This window comes from Astyanax mexicanus, chromosome 17 (genome assembly GCF_023375975.1).
Source record: "Astyanax mexicanus isolate ESR-SI-001 chromosome 17, AstMex3_surface, whole genome shotgun sequence".
NCBI classification, from domain to species: Eukaryota; Metazoa; Chordata; class Actinopteri; order Characiformes; family Acestrorhamphidae; genus Astyanax; species Astyanax mexicanus.
Genome location: NC_064424.1, coordinates 13,879,874 through 13,901,912, shown reverse-complemented (window position 1 = coordinate 13,901,912; position 22,039 = coordinate 13,879,874). Strand labels below are relative to the sequence as shown.

Here is a 22,039-nt window from a genome sequence, read left to right as displayed (position 1 = left end):
ATTGCAGTAGTCGAGGCGTGAGATTACCACAGCTTGTACCAGGAGTTGGGTGGCCTGTTGCGTCAGAAACGGTCGAATTTTTCCGATGTTGTAAAGCGCAAAGCGGCAGGATCGAGCAACTGAGGCCACATGGTGCGTGAAGAGAAGCTGGTCATCAACCAGAACACCCAGGTTCCTAGCAACATTTGTCGGTGAGAGAGAGCAGCAGTGGTAGCAGCAGTGTGCACTATTAAAACAGCAATGTGCAACATAACAAAATAAATAATAAAAAACTACAGGAACAGTCATGTACGGAATAATAGAACAATTACAGTCTTAACAAACTGAACTCTATCCTACTATAACAGTTAAACATGAAAAATAAGACTCGGTCTTTGAGAATGACAAGTTTTTTTTCTTTAACAAAGATATATTATTAACTTTATCTGAGAGAAAGATGCTCCTTAAGGTACCAAAACTTTTAACATATTTAAGGCTAGACAAAAAGACTGTTATTTTTATATTTTCAAGTTTTTCTTTAAGGAGATGAGAATGTCCACATTCTCTGGAGAAAGGGCTGCTCTAGAGAAAGGTTGGCTACAGTGTGCTGCGCCATTTGCGTAGCGCGTGCTTTCGTAGCTTAGAGGGAGGGATCGTCAATCATCTTTTTGACTTCGATGCTCGAGACCACGACACAATTTTGATCGATTTCGATAAAATATTGAAATCGTGACACCCTTAGTACCTATATTAAACTAAAAATTACAGTATATTGTAGGAAACATTCACACAGGCTGGATGTTGTTTTCAAGATATTCTAGGATACTATGCATTTTTTTTTTCATTGTTTCTTCTAAAGTGTGAAAATAAAATGTGTTTTTTTTTTTTTTTTTAAATAAAGTCTGTAGTTACTATAACATAAAACTTAATTTTAACGGATTGGACAGAGTACAGTATCTCCCCAACACTTACCCATCTAACGTTAGCAGCTCTCTGCAGTAATTTAACTCTCCGCAGGTAATATAGAAATCAGTGTTTAAGCTGTAAAGAACTAGTAAATACGGACTGTAGAGTAGTTTTGTGGAGTTAAATGTGTTTGTTTGTGTTTAATGAACATAGCGCTGATATTACACTTTACCTCTCTCTCTTTCTCTCGCACTTGCTGCAAGTCCCATCCACAATGAAACCTCATTGGCCAACTAAGCATGAGGAGAGGCCAATCAGGATGCTCACTCTCTCAATAGGTGTTTGTCTTCCTCTCTCACCCCTTTTTTTATCTCTCTCCATCACACTTTAATGACATGCCGACAATGATACTCCGCGTCGACTACTTTTTATAGTCGACATTGTCGATAACACCGACTAATCGTTGCAGCCCTACTACACTCTTCTGAGCAGGATCTGTTCTAAGACCTATAAGCATGACAAGTATAACTTCTTTTTTTAAAGCTATGAGGCTGTTACCCATGCTATATTTAGACACTTTTGACCCCAGCCCCCTCCCCAGCAGCAACAATCAAGCATATTAAGCATTTTTGTTATTATTCTTATTGTTTTTTTTAATCCTTGCTTGTTGAAATCATCTACAATCCAAATCCCAAAATTAGTATTGCAGTAGAAAGGTTCCAGGTCCCAATTTTGTCCAAATTGTGCCATCTGGTCACTGTGTTTCTTTCCTCTCGTTATCAGTGAGCTCCTCCGAGTCGCAGATTGATTTCATTAGGGGAGCTCAGACGAGCTTCTCACCAGCCAGTCTGTGTTGGGTTAAACGTGTCTTAAAAACGCCTTCGCATTTCCTGACAGAAGGGCAGCATTTTGGATGACAAACAACTGCTGGAATTTCGACTTGTCATAAAGCAGTCGTTTATATTCAGGCTCAGTCAAGATGGCTGTGGCTGTTGACATTGTTAAAAGTTGAACATCAGCAACTTGGTTTTAGTTTTTTTGCCCCCTAGGAGCATAATCTGCAGGCCTCAGGCTGGACATTGTATTTTAGGGCTGTTGTGATGAATTGCTTGCGTGATTAAATGTAATTACTTGAATTAAATGAACCTTTTTGATGAATCAGATGTGATTTAGTTTGTGTTTGGCCCAGTCACGCCAGTCTGATTTATATCAATCTTGGACTACTAAGTATACTCAGCTTTGACACCTTTTTTTGTTTTGCGTACTTAAAAACGTTACAATAAGCTTTACAAAGTAGTTTGCTTTTGAGATGCATCCTGTTCTTTTATACACCAGCATTCTATTATAAACATAAGAAATCCTATGACAATTAATTCCTCCTCTAGAAGTGCACAAACAATGTGGACTCTCATTTTAAAATATTGGAGTTAGCAGTGTTCCATAGTGCCAATTGAGTGAGAAACCATTCTTCTCAGTGCAGTCAGTGGAGGATTGAAGCAAAATACTAATACTGTATTTTTTGCACTATAAGGTGCACTTTAAACCTTTAGTTTTCCCAAAAATCATTGGTGCACCTTATGTATAAATTTTACCAGTCAGGTTATAAGGAGCAGTAAAGTTACTCTACTGAAGTACAGCGTTATAAAGAGTTTCAGTTTAGTTCTCCAGCAGAGAGGCGGGAGCAGTATTAGCATTAGCTGCTAACCATGCTAAGCGCTAGCTCTTTCGTCGTTCAGAGGTGAGTATTATCAGCCTGTCGCCTGCTGCTAACTCTGGCTAGCACTGCTAGAGCAGCATTAGCATTAGCTGGAGCAGCATTAACATTACCGTGTTAAAACAAGCTACATGGGACGACCTGCTAGCTAAAATTGTTCTAGCTTCCTGGAACACTCAGTGTTTCATAATGCGGTGAGGCTTATGTATGAAAATAGACCAGAAAATAGACATTTGTTGATGGTGCATAAATTGTAATCCGGTGCACCTTTATATAGGAAAAAATACGGTACACAAATCGATTCACTCTGTGGATTTCTTTGCAACACAGCTGGGAAGTTATTTACAGTCATGTAAGAGGAGTCTTCAGTCAGTTTGAATGAGGAGAGACCAAAATACTGGAAAACATAAAGGTTGGATTAATATTTGTAACATTTGGCTCAATAATGAGCAAAAAAAACCAAAACTTTTTTTTGGCCTGTTATGGCTACTTTACTTGCGCAGATCTCCACAGCGATGGAGGCTTCCTCACTAGCACCCTTGCTGATTTTGAATTTTTTTGTAGACGGGCGGGACTTTATCCTTGAACCGATGGCATGATTAGTGTTACAGGAACTCCCACTCGTATTGCAGTCAGTGGCTGGTCTCCTCATTAAGAACGTCTCTGATCAAAGGTGTTCACGTGATTTACGAGCTTAACTTGAGCTCTTCCTCTTGGTCTCTGGCTCTTTTATCCCAGCACTCTTTGGCCCAGGTTCTGTAAGACAGCTGTGTTTCTGTCCCGGCGGCAGTGGGCTGATGCCTGTCCAAGCTTTCTGAAAGCACGAGGCAGGCCAGATCTTCACGTCGGACCTGCCTGCGAACGGCACCAGAGAACAGAAAGGCACACGAGGCCCAACTGATGCGAGAACGCTGGGAGGATTGAAACACCTGTCCGTGTGCGCCGGTCCACCACACCACCCAGCTGCAAATCTGACACTGAGCGATAAATGTTTTAATCTGTGTGTGATCCTGTAATCCACGAGGTATGAGCTGTGCAGCTCAACGCCACTACAGGTGGCCTCCACTGACAGCACTCGTATTAGCTGTGCATCAACGCCGACTGCAAGCAAATCTCCCAGGTGTGTGAAATGTGCACTGATGGCTGGGTAAACTCCCAACACACCAGACACGCTGAGAATAGGGACACTGGCATTAGTGGGGGAGTTATTGTGTGAGATGGTTTGAGAATGGGCTGTCCTGTATGATTCTCAGCGGTTCATAGCAGCCAGAACTGGGACTGGGGACAGTTGTTAGTAAGGCTGGGCGATATTTAAAAAAGTAGAATGTTGATAATCTTCATTTATATCTTTAATTTTATATAAATTTATATCATTTATATAAATTTATATCATTTATATAAATTTATATCATTTATATATCTCCATTGTGATTTAAGATTTAGTTCTTTTTTTGTTTGATTTGTAGATATTCTACAATTTAGAGCTCTCAAATATGCTAAATGTCTTTTTTATTTATGTTTAAAACAACAGTTTAACAGCATTTTTTTAACAATACAAGCAGTATTTATATTGAGCAAGGTGCTCCTTTTAATTTATTTAAAATTAATATGGAAATCTCTGCTACATACATTAAAAAACTAATCATGATTAAAGCAGAAAGTTGATCATTTTTAACCTTATTTTATAAAATTTTAGAACATTAACTCCCTAAGTTGAAAAGCCAATTACCTGACCAACTCACTAGGGCTCCCCCTATCACTAGTACAGACATCCCAAGTTTCAAAAATGTATTTCAGGGAGGTACCCCCGGACCTGGACTTGGACCCTCCACCCAACCCCCGTGCAAAAAAAAAAATAAAATAAAAATTGCACACCAATGGATAACAGAACTTTATCCCTCGTGGGTATTGCTATAATCACTATTACAACTGTACAGCAGGCAATACTTCCATTGTTTTTTTTTTTTTTACTTTTACCAGCCATGGATATACTTTAGAGTAGTCTGAGCAGGAAGGGAGTTTTATATTTCCTCTTTTTGGAAGGCTCTGCATCCGCTTTTCCTCCCTCTGCCATAATGCTCTCACTGAACGCATCTTGTTGAGGAGGGGGAAAAAAAGTCTGGTCCCCTGCATGTGCGTTTGGGTAGCCGTTATTGATATGCGGTAGACTCCCGCAACTTCTGTGAAACTTGGGACTTCTGCTAGTAATACCCCCAACTCTAGGAGGGTAAAGACTAGCATATGCCTTTTCCGACATATGCCAACCACCGCCTCTTTTTGCACAGTTGCAGATAGATGTAGCATTGCCAGGTAGCCAGCGCATTTGGAGGAAAGCGCAGCAACCCAGCTCTCAAACATGGGCTAACAGATGCCTGTGGGAGAGAGCTCCATCTGCCAACTGAGTCTCTCTCAGACTTTGACTCTAAGCAGCATGATCTGGGGTTCAAACAGGCAATCTTAAGATCATAGTTGCATCATTGGTGTCCTCGTGCTGGACCTCTTGGTGCTCTTAATCAAATTATTTGGATTAACTTTTGAGCACTAGTTGTCAGCAAATAAAGAAATCATGGCGTATTTTACATTAAAGCTACTTTTTAGGTTGGCAGTAGTCTCGACAACACAAGCATCAATATAACATTAGAATCAATATAAAGTGATATGTCTGACTTTATATTAGATCAGATCTCTAAATTGTCTTTCCTTCTTCAATGTTTAATTCCAACATTTAGTTTTCCCTGTGCTAATAATATAATAAGCTGAATCTCTTAGCTGTATGTGAAGGATCCTTGACTTTGGAACAGTCTTCTATTACATAGTTGTTGATCAACGTTCTACAAGTACTGACCGGGGAAATGTATCATTTCATTGATTTGATCAAAAACACAACAAACAGATGTTTGTCAGGTGCTAAATTGATCATTTCTTGTGGCCTTTAAAGCAAACTCGCACTTTAATTGAACATCATGAAGAAGCATTTGCCGCTGTGGGATTGAATGCAGCTCAGATCTCAGACAGTTCTGTTCGGTCCTTGCTGTGTTTATTATTCTATTATTTTTTTCTCCTCTAACCTTTGCACAGTGAAGGATCCTATCAAACACCCTTTCATCATGTGCCCTCTCACTCTTCCCCACTGCCGTACTGGATGTTCTTATCTTAACTGACAAGCGAACAATAGCTTTGCAGGATTTGAAACCCCCCGTTCTCCGGCTGAGGTCTCCGACCCGGTCCTTCCGGCTGCTGATGGCGGCTTTATTCCGAGACGTGTTTGAGCCTGTTTTTGTTTGTGCTGTGGTATTAGATCTGGAAGGAGTCGTCCTTTATAAATGGGATTGGAGTGATGAAATATTGCGAGGTTATTTTGTAGTGGAGCTGCCGCCGTCTTGTTCCCGCCACAGGTGCAATATTTGGCGTGTGGATGAAGACTTCTTGTTTGTTTGTATTAGGCCTCAGGTGTAGCGCATGTAGAGCATGGCATTAGTATTCGTTGTGGTGCCGTGGTGCCGAGATGGAAATTGCAAGTTCTAAGCGTGTGCCTGGCCCAAGCCTTGGGAAAATTGGGCCAGTTTTGAGGCAGATTTGCTGTTTTCAACAAGCTGCCCCATTTTAAAATGGTTGTAAGTGATGATCTTTCCAGAACTAGAGGATGACCAACACTTACTGTGCGTGCAGCAGGAGGTTCAGACCTTCTGTCTCAGCCTTTACATCTACTCCAGGGGTGTCCAAACTACGATCGCGGGCCTTTTGCAGCCCATTTCCTTTTTTGGAGCAGCCTGCAAGGTATTTTAGAAATAGAATGAAAGTTGGCCCGCTGTTAAGCAGGTTTTTATAATGTGAGATTCAAAGTTTGAACGCTAGATGTCAGAAACGGGCCAAAGAGTCTAAAAGCGGCGAGAATGAAGTGTAGAGGGTGCACAGTTATAGCGCAGAAAAACGGGCCAAAGAGTCTAAAAGCGGAGAGGGTTCGCAGTTTTAGTGCGAGAACGGGCCAAAGAGTCTAAAAGCGGAGAGAGTGCGCAGTTGTAGCTCAGAAAAACATGGCAAAGAGTCAAAAAAAGCAGAGAGGGTGCGCAGTTGTAGCGCAGAAAAACATGCCAAAGAGTCAAAAAAAAGCAGAGAGGGTGCGCAGTTCATGAAATGAAACATCAATTTGAAAAATCTTCGTTTACACAACACTGTCAAAGATAGATAAAGATCAAGAAAAACGGTGTGTAAATGAAAGTAAACAGGAAAATGTATTATTTAAGGTGGTATATTTCATTATTTGTTTTATTACAGAGTCTGTGGCCCATGACTTTAAATATTTCTCCTTCTGGCCCCCAACAAAAAAGTTTGGACACCCCGATCTACTCTATCGGTTAAAGGAGATCCATAAATATTTGGGTAGAGAGACCAACTTCATAATTTAGTCTCGACATGACACCACACTGGATTTGAAATGAAACAAATGAGATGCAACTGAAGGGACGACTTTCAGGTTCAATTCAAGAGGGTTCGGTTTAATTCAACCACTTTTCTACAAAGCCTTCTCCTTTCAGGGGCTCGAAAGTAATTGGAAAAATTATCTCCAAAACTATTTTATGGGTTGCATGAGCTATTCCCTCGTTAATCCATCATAAATTAAGCAGGTCAAAGGTTTGGATTTGATTCCAGGTGTGGCATTTGCATTTGGAAACTCTTGATGAGAACCCAAAACCTGCGGTTAATGACAATCTCAGTGGGAGAGAAATGGACCATCATTAGGCTGAAAAAAGAAGAAATCCATTGGAGAGATAATGGATATATTAAGAGTGGCCGCATTATGAGTTTGGTACATTTTTGGGGGGAGAAAAAAAAAAAAAGAGTGCAGCGCTGAGCTGAGAAACTGTTGTCTTCAGAGGATATCCTTTCGATGGTGAAGAAAAAACTCCACGAGTGAAGAACACTTTCCAGGAAGTAGAAGTATCAGTATCTTAAGTATACCATAAAATTATATACATAAACTGACTTCTTGAGAGCAAATACAAAATTAAGATGTAAAAATGGGATTTTTTTTTTCTCCAGCCAATGTAGAAAACATGAGAGCAGTGCTGTTGTTGTAGTTTTTAAACACTGTGTCCACCCACTGCGGGTAATAAAAGTCCTTTAGTATGGGCTTAGGCATTAGATGAGATTGGGATTGTGTGATAAGTGTGCAATAAGTGACACGATTTTGGCAGAATGAGCATATAAACATCTCTAATCACCAGCTGCTTAAAAAAATCTGTGAGTCTGTGGGTATTAATAGTGCACAACAGCTTCTTCTTCTTCTTCTCTTCTGGTTTTCTTGTCTTTTTTCTTTCTTTCTGTTTGTTGTTGTAGCCAGTGTGGTCTTTCTTTAATTAAGCAACAGTTTAATAATTTGTCACGCCTCGCCTCAGAATTGTGTGGGATTGTGCCGTATTTAGCGAAGTAATAATGGGCCGTTTAGTCAGGCTTTGTCCTTGATTCGTGATGTTTGCCTAGCGAAGTTGCATCAGTGTGTTTACACAGCTCAGTGGCTTTAGGGAATGAAAGCATCCTAAGCGCGTCAAGAAAAGGTCAGTGGACTTGCTGATCATTAAAAGTTGCGGTCATTCAAGAACCAAATCCAATGACCGGAGCAATGAAACGAGACCTTGCTCAAATACTTTATGGCTCGAAAATGGATTATGTGCATCATTATCCATAAAGAGCCTTCAGAATAAACTCAGATTTCTGGCTTTTTTTTTTCTTTTTTTTTTCTTTTTTTTTTGTTTCTCGCTTTCTCTCTTTTCCCTCGTCAACCCAAATGTCAGTGTTCTCACTTGTTTTCACTGTCCTGGCACAGACGCAGGTTTAATTGCTTTGGCACAGGGAGAAGATTGGAGTTCAGATGTCAAGAGCACTGGCGAAATAAGTGACTTGTTTTTCTGCCTTGTCCCCAGAGTTTTGCTGGAGCGCTGACAAATGGGTGAATTGTCATGGCGAGCAGCAATGAAATGTGAATGGGGTTGATGGAAGCATTCAAGTCCGCTGGCCTTTCTGCGAAGGAAATCTTTGTTGGTGTGTCTCCCATGCTTTTCTGTAGCCTACAAGCTCGACTTTACAGGCAGTCGCTACGCCCACCCACTGTTCTATTGTGCAGCATTGTGGTGCCTTGTGGGATCTGCTGGGGAGCCGTAAGAAAGGATGCTGAATCAAAGGATTCAACTAAAGGTGAAACTGCTGCGGGCCTGTGGGTTTAGAAATCTGCTGAGGAGTGGCGCTACCATGGTTGGGGCCATTTTAAGTCACTTTTTAATATTTTTCCCAAATTCAGTTAATTGCACTACAGCAAGATGTTTATTTTTTTCTAATACTAAGTTAGAACTGAACTCTGTAGGTGTTTAAAAACCCAGGGCGATGCTCTGTGTTTCCAGTGTTAAATAGTGGGTCATGGTCTATTGTGGTATTCAGTACATTGTTTTGTATATTTTATCTATATACTCGTAATGTTGAGTTATTAGTTATTGTATGGGTTTATCGGTCATGTGGAAGTGGTTCAGAAATTGGTCTTTCAAAACAAAACTTTTAAAGGTGTCCTTCCGTTAAAATCCACTTTTTCTTGTTCTTTGTAAAATACTATAGGTCTCTCTGAGTTGTATATGATGCTGCATATGAAACTGTTTCTCAGCATCCATTGTCTGTAGTAGCTAGTAAAAGAGAAGCCTCAGAAAAACGAGTCGATGAGGAAAAGCACTGTGTCTACGCCAACCAGTGAGTTCATGGCCTTGCATACCTCGGCTAAATAGAAACACCTGAGCACTTTTTTTTTTTTTTTAACAAAAATTGTCTCACATGCCATTTAATTCATACTAGAGACCACAACTAGACATTTTAAAATACATTTAAAAATGATGGAATGAGACCTTTTAAGTAGTATTATAATTAGTTTTTGCGTTGGCCACAGTTGAGTTCCAAATAGCAAAAAGTTGGGAAATGATGTAAAAGATCATAAATCTCATAGTTTGGATATATTTTGTTCTGTCTTTACATCTGAAATCCGTTTTTATGCTTCACTTCTTCGCATCGCAGAAATTGCAGAGCCCTCCATGGTGGTCTTCAGAGCAATCTCCAGTCCTTCACTCCTCCTGAACTACAGCAGCAAGAGGAACCTCTGCACCCAATCAGATCAGCCAGAAGGTCCTGAAGGGCTCATCAATGTGTTCCTCACTGATCTCTTGATTAGCTCTTTTATATAATTATCTGCACCACCATCTCTGGAGGCCATTAGTGGTCGCTTAGCCTGCTCTCAGTCTCCTTCTGAGAGTGAGTTCCACTTCCACAGTACACAGTGAGCAGTCTGAAGCACTGCTATTGAGCTATCCATTTTAAAAAATTGAAATGAGCCTGAATTGTCAAGTGGCTTTTTATCCCCTGCCTTTCCCCCCAACCTATCTCCGCTTTGTGCCTCAGAACTGCTGACGCAAGGACTGTTTTCTTTTCCCCTCCATCTGAATTTTTAAGTGTCTGCCTTTGTTGTTCTAGTTTCCACTGCCCTGCACCCACAGGCACATCCGATATGAAGCAGCATCAGCACAGAGCGGGTAATTTCTTCTTTCCTCCGCTGTCTACATTCGTTAGGCAGAGTGTAAATCTGCGGAAAGGGAAAGCAGGGGTCTTGCAGCGTTCGTTCGGGAGGTGCGGTGGAAGCTTCTTAACATGAGATCCTCTGCTATCCAACTTATTTACGGCCTTTTTAACCAACTAGGCTGGAAAATATTTCTCATCTTGAGTCATCCTGAAGAGACACTGAAAACAACTTTTGAGATTGCGACAGCATTAGGCAAGACTCCTTAAATCTGAAGTGGCTGTCAGCTTATTTCAGTAATCTGCCTGTGCTTCTCACTCTAGATTCCTACAGGAATATATATAAATATAGGCTAATTGACTGTCAAATACACAGCAAGGTTGGTCAGTACTGTAAGCCAAGTGATCGAACCCATCAGAGTTAGGGTAGATATTTCATCGGTGGTTCTTTTCACAGCTCTGCCACGCTCAAGCTATTTCAGTTTCGTTAAATTCAGATTTATTTGTGTAGCACTTTTTAAAATGCATGCTGTCATGAAATACAGGGGATGGACAATGAAACTGAAACACCTGTCATTTTAGTGTGGGAGGTTTTAGGGCTAAATTGGAGCAGCCTGGTGGCCAATCTTCATTAACTGCACATTGCACCAGTAGGAGCAGAGTGTGAAGGTTCAATTAGCAGAGTAAGAGCACAGTTTTGCCCAAAATATTGCAATGCACACAACATTATGGGTGACATACCAGAGTTCAAAAGAGGACATATTGTTGGTGCACGTCTTGCTGGTGCATCTGTGACCAAGACAGCAAGTCTTTGTGATGTATCAGGAGCCAAGTTATCCAGGGTAATGTCAGCATACCACCAAGAAGGAAAAACCACATCCAACAGGATTAAATGTGGACGCAAGCTGTCAGAAAGAGATGTTCGGGTGCTAACCCGGATTGTATCCAAAAAACAAAAAAAACACGGCAGAATTTGATGTGGTTATTATTAGGTGGACTACTGCTTGCCCTGCCCAGTATCAGCCATTAGATAAATCGAGGTAAATTTCTCCTCATGATGTTATCCTATGTAATTTAAAGTCTCTTTGCATAAATCGAATAAATGAAACCTTTTAAACTTATACAATAATTTTTGTGCGATTTCCTCAGATCATTACGCATCAAATCTTTTAAGATTTTTGACTCATTTAGTATTGGATTAGTTTAGACCTTCACATATTTGGAGAATGATGGTAATGGAAGTTTGGAAGCAGGAAGATATTGCATGAGGAAAAGATCTGACTCATTTGTGAGAAGAGGCTTAATATTTAAGGGTAGTTCTGGGCCTCATATCTCTAAACTCTCTGTGAGTCTTCTCTTTAAGCTAATAGAGGAGAGTTTGCTTAGCACTGGATTTGGCGGTTCACTCTACAGATGGAACTGAGTGACAGTGATGATATACATATTTTTCAGCGGGTTCTTTACCTCAGGATTGCGGTGTAAAACAGTACTAATTTTCGTAACTGTTGGCCCAGGTCGTCAGAAACCATAGACTCTGTCCCTATAGATGGTCCAGGCATGAGATACAGCTTTTCATAGGCTGTTGACCACATTCTGAAATGCTGAAACAAGCTTACATATAAAAAAAATAGCTCTGCACTGCTTTCTCAGAACTTTCTGGTGTGTTTGGACGCCCAGATATAGGATAGTTTGGAGATCTTGGTCCTCATTAGGTTGGCCACTGCTTGTCCGGATGGGATTAGTTTCTCAGGGGGTCTTGGGGTGATTTTCTCTTTTATGGTGGATCCTCTTTGATTTTGTTCCCGTCTGGAATGACCATGTACGTGTTTTTCTGAGAGGTCCTCTGAAATAAAAATGACAGACTAAATAACCTACTGTCCTCCTATTACTATTGCTGAACTCCAGGGTCCTCCGGTAATTTTAGTCCCATCCGGATCCACATCTCTGAGATTGGACTCTTGAAATCTCGTGTTTAATAAAATCGCTATCCACGGAGATCCATGTAAAATGGAAATGGAGGAGCTACTGAACGCGATGTCACAAAAAACTCACTGGTCCTTCTGTTTTTTCAATTGCAGTCCAGGTGCAAAAGTTGTATCACTTACTAGAAGTCTGGATAGGGCTATAGGACAGTGATAGTGATGTTAATCAAGATCATTTTCTTCGCAAAATGTTATCAAGGGAAAATGGGTTGCACAGTGAAAAATGTTAAAAATATAAAGAGTTAAGTTTTAGTTCTGTGGCCAAAGTTGCAGTAAAGTTTTGCTTCTTTAGAGTTCCATAAACAGATCTTCAGAAAAATATTTTTGATATCTGTCCAATGCCAATTCTTTTTACGGCTTCTGATTGTGATATCATCTCGCGTTCCTTGTTCCCTCAGGTGTTCTACAGCACTGAGCTGATAATCAGACCTCCACACTCTGCTGAGAGTTAGTTCTGCAGGGATGGCGTGCGTAGGCGACGAGTCGCGCTTCTCTGAGTTCTGAGCTACCAAAAAATAATTAATTCATGAACACTCATCCAGGCTAGTCATTAGTCTGTGCATGCTTACATGCATGTCTCCGGGCCTCTCGCTAGATGCACTGTGAAGATTAAAAAAAGAAAAGAAAAAGCTCTCTGGAACAATGCCTGCAGTGCCTGAAGATTCCCAGCCACAGTACAGTGTGAGAGACCAGTTCTACAAGCTGTTTGGACACACAACTTTCTCTAACTCATTATCAGAGTGTTTTATTATCAGAACCACCTCCCCTGGTAACCACCATGGTTAAAGAAAATCAGTAATAATGTGAACTCTTTTTTAAAAAGAATTACAAAAAGAGACAAAGTAAGGGGATGGAGTTGACTGCCTGAGAAGAAGTCATTTTGATGATGTGTCTTAAGTGCCTATCTATATAGAAAAAGATGCCATTATAAAGAGTCCTAAAATATGCTTTGTCCAGTAGAGAAAATACTGAGGGATGCACTATTGCTGTATTGAGTTCTGCTAAGGATGAGAGAACATTCCGGTTAGGTGTTCGCCTAAAGGAGAAGGTTCCACATGTTGTGTTGCCCTATAGTTTCCCATCACAATGGGATAAACTGTTTTCGATGGCACAAGACACAGTAAATTGTTGTCAAAGTTGGCACAAACTTGCATCTATTTGATCAATTTAATTTTTCAGCTTGAGACACACCCCCTCTGTACCCACCCGTTTCATCACAGTAGGTGGACTTTTATATTTTCACCTCTGTATTTTAAACATCCTCATTCAACAACAATTTTGATTGTTTGCTTCTGGTATTTCCAGCTTAACCTCATAGGAATTATGAAGATACTTCCATATGTTTCTTTTTTACCCCAGTCTCCTCCTCACCAAGTCCTGCTCATCTCTGGTCTGTTCTGGAATATAAATTGAGTTTAGGCTGGGCTGTCTGATTTTGTTCTGCTCTCTGGCTGCACTATAACTGTAACTAGCGACCGTCTCTGGGTGGGTCTCTCCTCTGCGTTTCGTAAAGTTCGGGCACGGCGACTTGCGAATGTGCTCATATCCCGGCAGACCCTCAGCACCTGGTTGAAGTTGAAGAGCCCCGCCAGCCTCTGTCCCAGAAGCACAGGGGAACTGGAGGAGGGAGGAGGGGAGGGTTCTCTGAGGTCTCGCTCAGAGCGTGTAAACGGATCCAGCACTGTCAGAGCTCCAAGTGGAGCGGCAGGCCGGCTCCTGCAGGCCTGTCTGCCCCTCCAGCTGCTCATCCAGCTAGACAACTGGGAGATGGATTCCTCGCTGGCTTGGGAAGGAGGGGTGGTTGTGGGGGTGGAGGGTTCCATTAGCCCTACTCCTCCGCTGATATCTGAGATGGGTATTTGCACCAGGAATGATTTAGCCAGCTCTGCGGAGCCTATGGTGATATGACGGTACGCCTTCGGTATCCGCGCATTCCCTCGTGCACTCTTGCCGATTGTCTTTGCGGAGGCCAACCCACTGCTGGAGAAGCAAAAGAAAAGGGTTTGAATTACGAACATTTTTTTTTTTTGGAGCTCGCTGCCTTATTCCCACTGGTCTGCTTTCTGTCGAGTCTTCCTCCGGTCATACAATAGGTAATGAAAAACTCGGAACGCTGCTGATGGAATTTGAAATTGCAGCCTGAGGACACCGTTCATGACATTTTGTCAGCTAAAATGCCTTTCTGATGTGCAAAACCACTTTTTTTTTTCTTTTCTTTTTTTTTTATCACTCTCCGAGCGGCAGTGCTGTGCTGATGCCATTGTAAAGGAATAGCTGTGGCTGACTTTGTTTTGTGCCCAGATGCGGCTGTAGTTTGTGAGATCACACCCTTACAGAATTCTTAGGCTGGAATGCCTGGATGTCTTTCAGCCTCAGCTCTGGAAAAGGAGAAAACAAGCATGGGAACACCCTCTAATACTCCTGCCCCTTCCCCCAGTACCAAAGCATATTGAGTAATAGGAAAGCTGCAGTGTGATGTTGTATTATGAAGGAGGTTGACCACTGACCAGCATCCTCATGGCAAGGCATTACCAGAGCAGTGGATGATGAGGATTGTTGTCTGCAGAGTTTGGCTTGGATTGTCCCCTAAAATGCAGCTGTATATTGAGATCACATCCTTAAGAAATTCTAATGATTGAATTCCTGGATGTCTTTCTGTCTTGGTTCGGGAAAAGGAAGAAAAATAAGCTTTGGATCTTCCCTCATACCACTGTCGCCCCCCCCCCCCCGCCCTACTCTTCCTTTCAAAACCAAAGCAGATAAATGAATCGATTTTGAATCAAATCGAATCGAACTGGAAAATCAGTGATGATACCCACCCCTAGTCCCACATTTACCAGGAATGCATCATAGACAGTGGACAGCACAATCAGGAATGATAGGAATCGTGGCCGGAGGTGTCTGGCTAGAATTGTCCTGAGAATGCAGCTGTAGTTGCGAGATCATACCCTCACGGAATTCTTATGCAATCAAGCCTGCACTTCTTTCAGCATCTGCTCTGAAAAAGAAAAAGAAAAACATGGCAAATACCCGCTCTACCCCCATCTACCCACCGAAACAGATCAAGTAATAGAAGTGCAATGTTGTCCTGGTTTCACTGGAATGATCGGCAGTCCTGGCTTTGATGTTATTTTGCATTCAAATGCATTACGCTACGTGTCCTCTAAAGCCCTATCTGAAATTGTAATAGGATGGAGTGCTTTCTATCTTCCTCCGCTTGTCATAATCTCCGTATCCTCTCTCTCGCGCTCAGCTGATAGCAGGGCTGATCTGAGGAGTGATGGATGACATTAGAGCGATGCTGTAGCGATTCTTTATCCGTATCTCTTCCTCTGCATGAGGGACATTTCTCCGCTTCCCTGGGGAGAAAGGGTTCAGCATATAGAGAACATTTTTGTCGGAGTTTAGGAATTTCAACTTCTTATTAGCTCAGGACAGACAGGTTCCTTTAAAAGAAACCTGGATATGAAATAAATTCATGATATGACAGGGACAGTGTATTCATAGCCATTTTAAAGGGACCAGGTTCAGGATATGTATCATCATGGTGACACATTTGCTCATTTAGAAGCGAGGAGTACCTGCTCGTTTTATTGTTTGCGTGACACTATCGTGGGGTATGTATGTGTAATAGCTGCAACCATTTGGTCCATGGTTTGTGTACATCCTGAGAAAATTGTCACTTAGTTTTTGTACAGTGACATGCCAAACATCTTAGGATAGCAGGATGAAAAGTGGTTATGAAGAAATGTTACTAGGCCTGTCGCGATAACTACGTGATCTACTTATTGTATGATAATTTTTCATATGGACACTTGTGTTTTTGATTTATTGTGTTATAGCCAGAGGTGGAAAAATTGTAATTACCGTATTTTTCGGACTATAAGGCACACTTAAAAACTTTTAATTTTCACAAAAATTGACAGTGCGTCTTATAATACGGTGCGCCTTTTGTATGGATTTTACTCGTCAGGTTGTAAGGAGCAGTAAACACACTCCGTGCAGCGTTATAGAGAGTTTCAGTGCTATACAGAGTCCAGAGCCGTGCAGCTCCGAGGCTGAGCAGCAATAGCATTAGCTAGATGCTAACCGCTAAGCTAGCTAGCTTATTCACTGAGATCAGTATTATCTAAATTTTACTCGTCAGGTTGTAAGTAGCAGTAAACACACACTCCGTGCAGCGTTATACAGAGTTTCAGTGCTTTACAGAGTCCAGAGCCGTGCAGCTCCGAGGCTGGAGCAGCAAATAGCATTAGCTAGCTTATTCACTGTTCAGAGATCAGTATTATCTAAATTTTACCCGTCAGGTGTAAGGAGCAGTAAACACACACTCCGTGCAGAGCCGTGCCGCTCCGAGGCTGGAGCAGCAATAAATAGCATTAGCTAGATGCTAACCGCTTAGCTAGCTAGCTTTTTCACTGTTCAGAGATCAGTATTTTCTAAATTTAGCACTTTTAATACTGCTGGAGCAGTATTATTAGAGTTAGATGCTAATCGCTAAGCGTTCACCGTTCAGAGGTGAGTTATCGGCCTGTAAGTCTGTGCTGCTTTGCCTGGCTAGCATTAGCTAGATGCTAAGCGCTAACTCTCTCAGAGGTGAGTTTTATCAGCCTGTAATCTGCTTGTTTACCGTGTTAAAACAAGCTACGGGGGACGAATCGCTAGCTAATATCTCACTGTCTTACCAGAACACGCAGGATTACTCAGTGTAACGCTGTCGTTTAAGTTTGGGTTAACTTTACTAGTTTAGGTGACTAGCTAGCGTGCTAGCGGATAGCTATGCTAACGCTGGTGCAGCAAGCCTTAGTGGACATCTGGAAATCTAAGCTTACTGTAAATAAACTGAAGCACGTTACTCACCCAAATAAACAGTTTTCAGGAGAGGAATCTGTGTAGATTAATATCCAGCACTCGTTTGACTTTGAAAGAGCTAACGTTAGATTTGTATACTGAGACGCTCCACCGGCAAGCGACCACCCCCGGTGGGGGAAGGGAAACATGGCGCCACCCCTGTTCACTTTGATATAGGCACCCTTTCTAGTGTCACTTAACGCGCCTTATAATGCGATGCGCCCTATGTATGGAAAAATAGCAGAAAATAGGCGTTCTTTGATAGTGCGTCTTATAATACGGTGCGCCTTATAGTCCGAAAAATACGGTAAGTAAAAGTACCTTTACTTTGCTAAAATTCTACTCAAGTAAAAGTAAAAGTACCCATCTAAAAATCTACTCAAGTAAAAGTAAAAAGTACTCAATTTAAAATGTACTTTGAGTAAAAGTTACATAGTTACTTTTAATTATTTTAGTTAGAGTTAAAAAATAAAAACAAATCATAAATTAAATAGTTTTTAATGAACTATTATTCCACATAATAATTTGGACCTTTCAAGCCGTATTTGTTCAGACCACCCTATAAAACAAGTGGCATAGGTTTCCATGATCCATTTTTTTTCCTTTACTGTTAAAAAGTTAAGGTCATATAGGTGACAAACTGTATTTTTATAATTTTACAGTTCATTATTATTTTTTAACTTGCCATTGCTCTGCTTTAACTGCTATTTACATGTTTATTTTAACATTCAAGCAGATTGTTTAATGATAAGTACTTACACCACATGCTTTCTCAGGTTTGATGTGGAAGTTTTGAAAGCTGACAGCTCTGTCCGGCGGGGCACATTTTGTATTGCATGAGGACGTTATTGCCTTGTTATTCCACGCGCGAGCATCTGTGCGCCCGGTCTGCACCAATTCTTTTTTTTAATTCAGAATTTTTTTTTTTTTTTTTTTCCCAGCATTTTTTTTCCTCAGTAATTGGGAGTTTTCCAATGTAGCAAAGTAAATTACTTGTGTCAAAATGTACTTTAAAAGTAAAATTACCTATTTTAAAAACTACTTTAAAAATGAAAAAATCTACTCAATTACAGTAATTTGAGTAAATGTAATTCATTGCTTTCCACGTCTGGTTATAGCATATACATGTACAATCAGAAAAAAGGAATCTGCAAGTGCCTTTGTGTTTTGTCCAGAATTTAAACAAAAGCTGAATTAATGTAAATGTTACTTTAATCTATTTGTCCTTACTTTTTAAAGGTCTGTTTAATATTTAGTGCAGTTTTTTTTTTGGTTAAACCAACAGAGACCCAGTGTGGTTGTACTTTTTATTTAACATATTAAAATATATTTTTTGGAACATATTGGAAGTCCAAAGTCTGTTCTTAATAACCAAAAGTTGGTTTCACTGTAACATTGTGTAATAGTATTATTATGCTGGTATATTATTAGTGTGGCACGTTGTCTTAAAGCTCCTTTGGGGGCAAGAAGCAGGAAAAAAGCATTTTCTAAAGTGGGACTTTAAAATGACAAATTTATCGTTTATCGTTTACCACAATATATTCTGGGACAATATATCGTCCTGAAACTTTGTAATCGTGACAGGCTTAAATGTTACTTCAGGGGATTTGCTTGGGAACGCCCTGCACAAGTTGTGGAAACGAGCTACAGGTGTGAAAGGTCTAGGTAGGCTATAGAGTGAAGGCCTGTGCTCAGGGTCCTCATACTGTAGCAGCAGTGGCAGCAGCAGCTGCGTTGGTGGCTGGTATAAAAGATGGCCTCAGCTGTTGAGACAGGCAGTGCTGGAGTGTGACTGTGTTATTGTTGGCTGTCTTCCCTGCTCACCTCTGCTGTTTTCTGAGGCCGTTATAAAGTGACATATGCCAGCCGGAGATATAAGGGTCTCGGCCCCGGACAGCTGCAATAACCATCGACCGAGTCTGTGCTCTGCTCTCTCCTCTCTCCTCTCTTCACTCCATGGGGCTGATGATGATGATGATGTCATGCTTCTTTGATTGTAGTCTGTCACTCAGGCTCTGAGCTGGGGCTGTGATTTACACAGTGGTGAAGGCCTCGGTTCAGCTGTCGTTTGCTGGTGGAGTTCTTCTGGCTTTAATGGTGAAGTAGTTGAGAAGTCACCTGTATCTTGGTTAACATACTGAAACAGTGTAAGACTGTAAAACTGTGCAGAAAGTAGGGGTGTTCCATATTATATCATTTTTGAAATAAAAAAAAACAAACAAAAAAAACATTGTGATTATAATAGTGGTAATCTGTAGGGGTGGGCAATATTATATCGTATACAATATATTGTGACACAGAAATATCATGATATTAAAATCCATATTGTGATAATAGGGATGCTTAGTCTTAAAAGTAGTCTGTTATTTACTGTAAAGCTTTAGGTTTATTAATTGTATAATTGTTTTAGTTTATAGTTTTTATAGTTGCAGTTTATATGCATGAAAATATTCTGCAATATTTTTTTCTGCATTATATTATTTTATGCTATATTATTTATTTTGCCACATTATGATTATACTGTTATACTATTATACTATATTCCTGAAATTAATAAATTACTTTTCTGTTTTCCTATTTTGCCAAGTATATCGTTATCGCAAAAATACCCTGAAATATCGTGATATTACTTTAGAGCCATGTCGCCCACCCCTAGTAATTTGTCTTGATTTTTGGTTACTTTTATTCATTGTGTTTTATTATTACTGTTTTTATTAAAATTTATTGTATAGTTTCTACTGAATGTTTAAAAATGCAAAAAAAAAAATGTATCCCTCTTCATTCTTTATCTCTCACATTTCGCACCTTTTGGTTGAAATAACTCAAGTGTTTCCCTGATATTCTGACTTTTTCACATCTTCATGTGAAATCATGTGGATTAGACGAGGAAGATATGTCAGCATTTTTAGGTATGCGTTTGTAGAAACACATTGAACTAGAGATTCAAAAATGTAAAAGCTATGAATGCAGACCACGACTAATAGTGTAGCAGAAACGTGAATCTTGTCCAAAGTAAAAGATCCAGTGCTGAAAGATGATCAGTATGGATTTTGGCACTAAAAACACTGATTGGTCAATCTGCAACCATAGGTTCTTTTTTTTTTTATCTCTCACTGTTCTCACATTAGCATTGTAAATGACTAAAAAATAAACAGGGATTTTTCTCTGCTAACATTTTATTTTACCTGATGAATAATGGTAGATTAGATGCAGAGGATGTGTGAAAACACATTAAAGATGCTAATGCATACACACTGTACTGCTTAATTAAAACACTACATACTTTATTAACTGTATAATCTCAGGGGGTCGCTGAAAAACACTATATGGAGCAAACTATAACTGTCTGTTTAAATGAAATGAAAGGAAACCTGGGTCAGGTCGATTTTAGGGCTGCAACTAATGATTGTTTTGGTAGTCGACTCATTTGGGTTATTTTTTTGATTAGTCGGTTGGTCAGTGATTATTTCTGCCATGTCCTCCATCTCTAAAAATGATAGAAACATCTGAACATGAGATTTAAAAGGCATTTAAATGTCTAGATGTTATGTTGTGTAAATTACTGATATTTAGTGAGTAAATATGTAATTTGCTGTGTTTGGGCACTTTTGCAGACACAGACTATGTTGAATGTAACCGGTGCAAGTGAGCCATTTACCCGTCTCCCACTGTGTTTCTGTCCCCAGCACTTAGTGTAATGCGATACAGTAACAAATGAATGATTAGTTGACACTGAAATAAAATTTAAATAATCAACATTGTTGCTTTTATCGACTGATCGTTGCGACCCGAGTCCCTGTTGTACCCTACTTAAACTAAACCGTGAAGTTCAAACCACGATTTGAACCCAAACGTGACTTCTGTGTATGATGTCCACTTCCCTAGAAACTGTGATATGGCCCTTGGTATTAAAGCCTTGTATGTATGTATGTATGTGTGTGTGTGTGTGTTTGCATGCAAATTGGTGGTGCTCTTGTCTCATTGTCAGAAGGAGAGAGAGAGTGAGAGATGAGTTCTCTCAGTGAGAACAGGCTTGGCTGTTCTCCAGAGTCACCATTGCTACAATGCTTCTGCCAATCCAGCCATGGCCTCCATCCAGCAGCTCAGATTCAGCTTTTTTTTTGTTTCTCTCTCTCTCTCTTCTTCACTCACGTGTAACGTGGCTGCGCTAAGACGTATCTTTCAAGACAAGCCCTTGCCCCCTCTCTGATGTTGCCACAGCTGTCAGGCACTACAAAGGTAACCGGTTCAAACCCGAAGGCCCAATTGAAGGCGTTTGAGGGCCGTGATGGTTCTCTCTGTGCTCCGGTAGGAACAGAACAGATTGACCTGTAATTGTCAGAGCAGGTGAGAATTAGAACAGACTGCTGCCTGAATTATTAACCGTACAGCAATCACTGCGCCAGGTTATGAAGGGACTAGATCTGGATTCTCAGTTAATTGTTTGAAGTATAAAGGCAAGCTCTTGGTTCTGTGAAAATCTGAATGAGTCATTAAATGTGCTGCTGCTGTTGTTGCTGCTGTTTTTGTCATTTGACCTCTTTCTGTATTTAATTTGTTGAAACATTGGGTGTTTTAACGCCTACCGTGTTTGGCCCAAACCTTTAAACTTTTATCGAGGTGTGAAATAGTGCCGCAAAACGCAGCTCCAGCAATGTTACATATCGGAGAGCACTGCTGTGTACAGAGCACAGACACACTGAGGAAGAAAGCCAGTGGAGAGAGCCAAGAAATTATATGTAAAACAAGAAACAAAGCATTTGGTATCACAGTAGCAGTTCAGTCAGTTTCCTGGTTCTTCACACACTACAGTTTGTATCGCTTAGATGGAAAACAGTCAAAGGGCTAGGGTAGGAAAGCTAGTTGAGCTAACTTAGCCTTAGCATCTATTTGTTTACCACAAGTCTGGTTGCTGTTCTCTTTGTGAATTTCACTTACCATGTGACCTGAGTAGCACTGCTGAGGTATATGTATGATTAAGAATAGCACTACTGAGGTAAATATATTAGTGAAATCGCTCTACTCAAGTAAATGTATTAGAAGAATACAGCGCTGGGCGATT

General features: G+C 40.5%; 1 protein-coding gene across 1 annotated transcript in view; it reads left to right on the top strand.

Moving 5' to 3' along the window:
• Positions 1 to 22,039, top strand: part of ndst1b (N-deacetylase/N-sulfotransferase (heparan glucosaminyl) 1b) — a 162,226-nt gene that overhangs the window by 25,416 nt on the left and 114,771 nt on the right. The window lies entirely within an intron of this gene.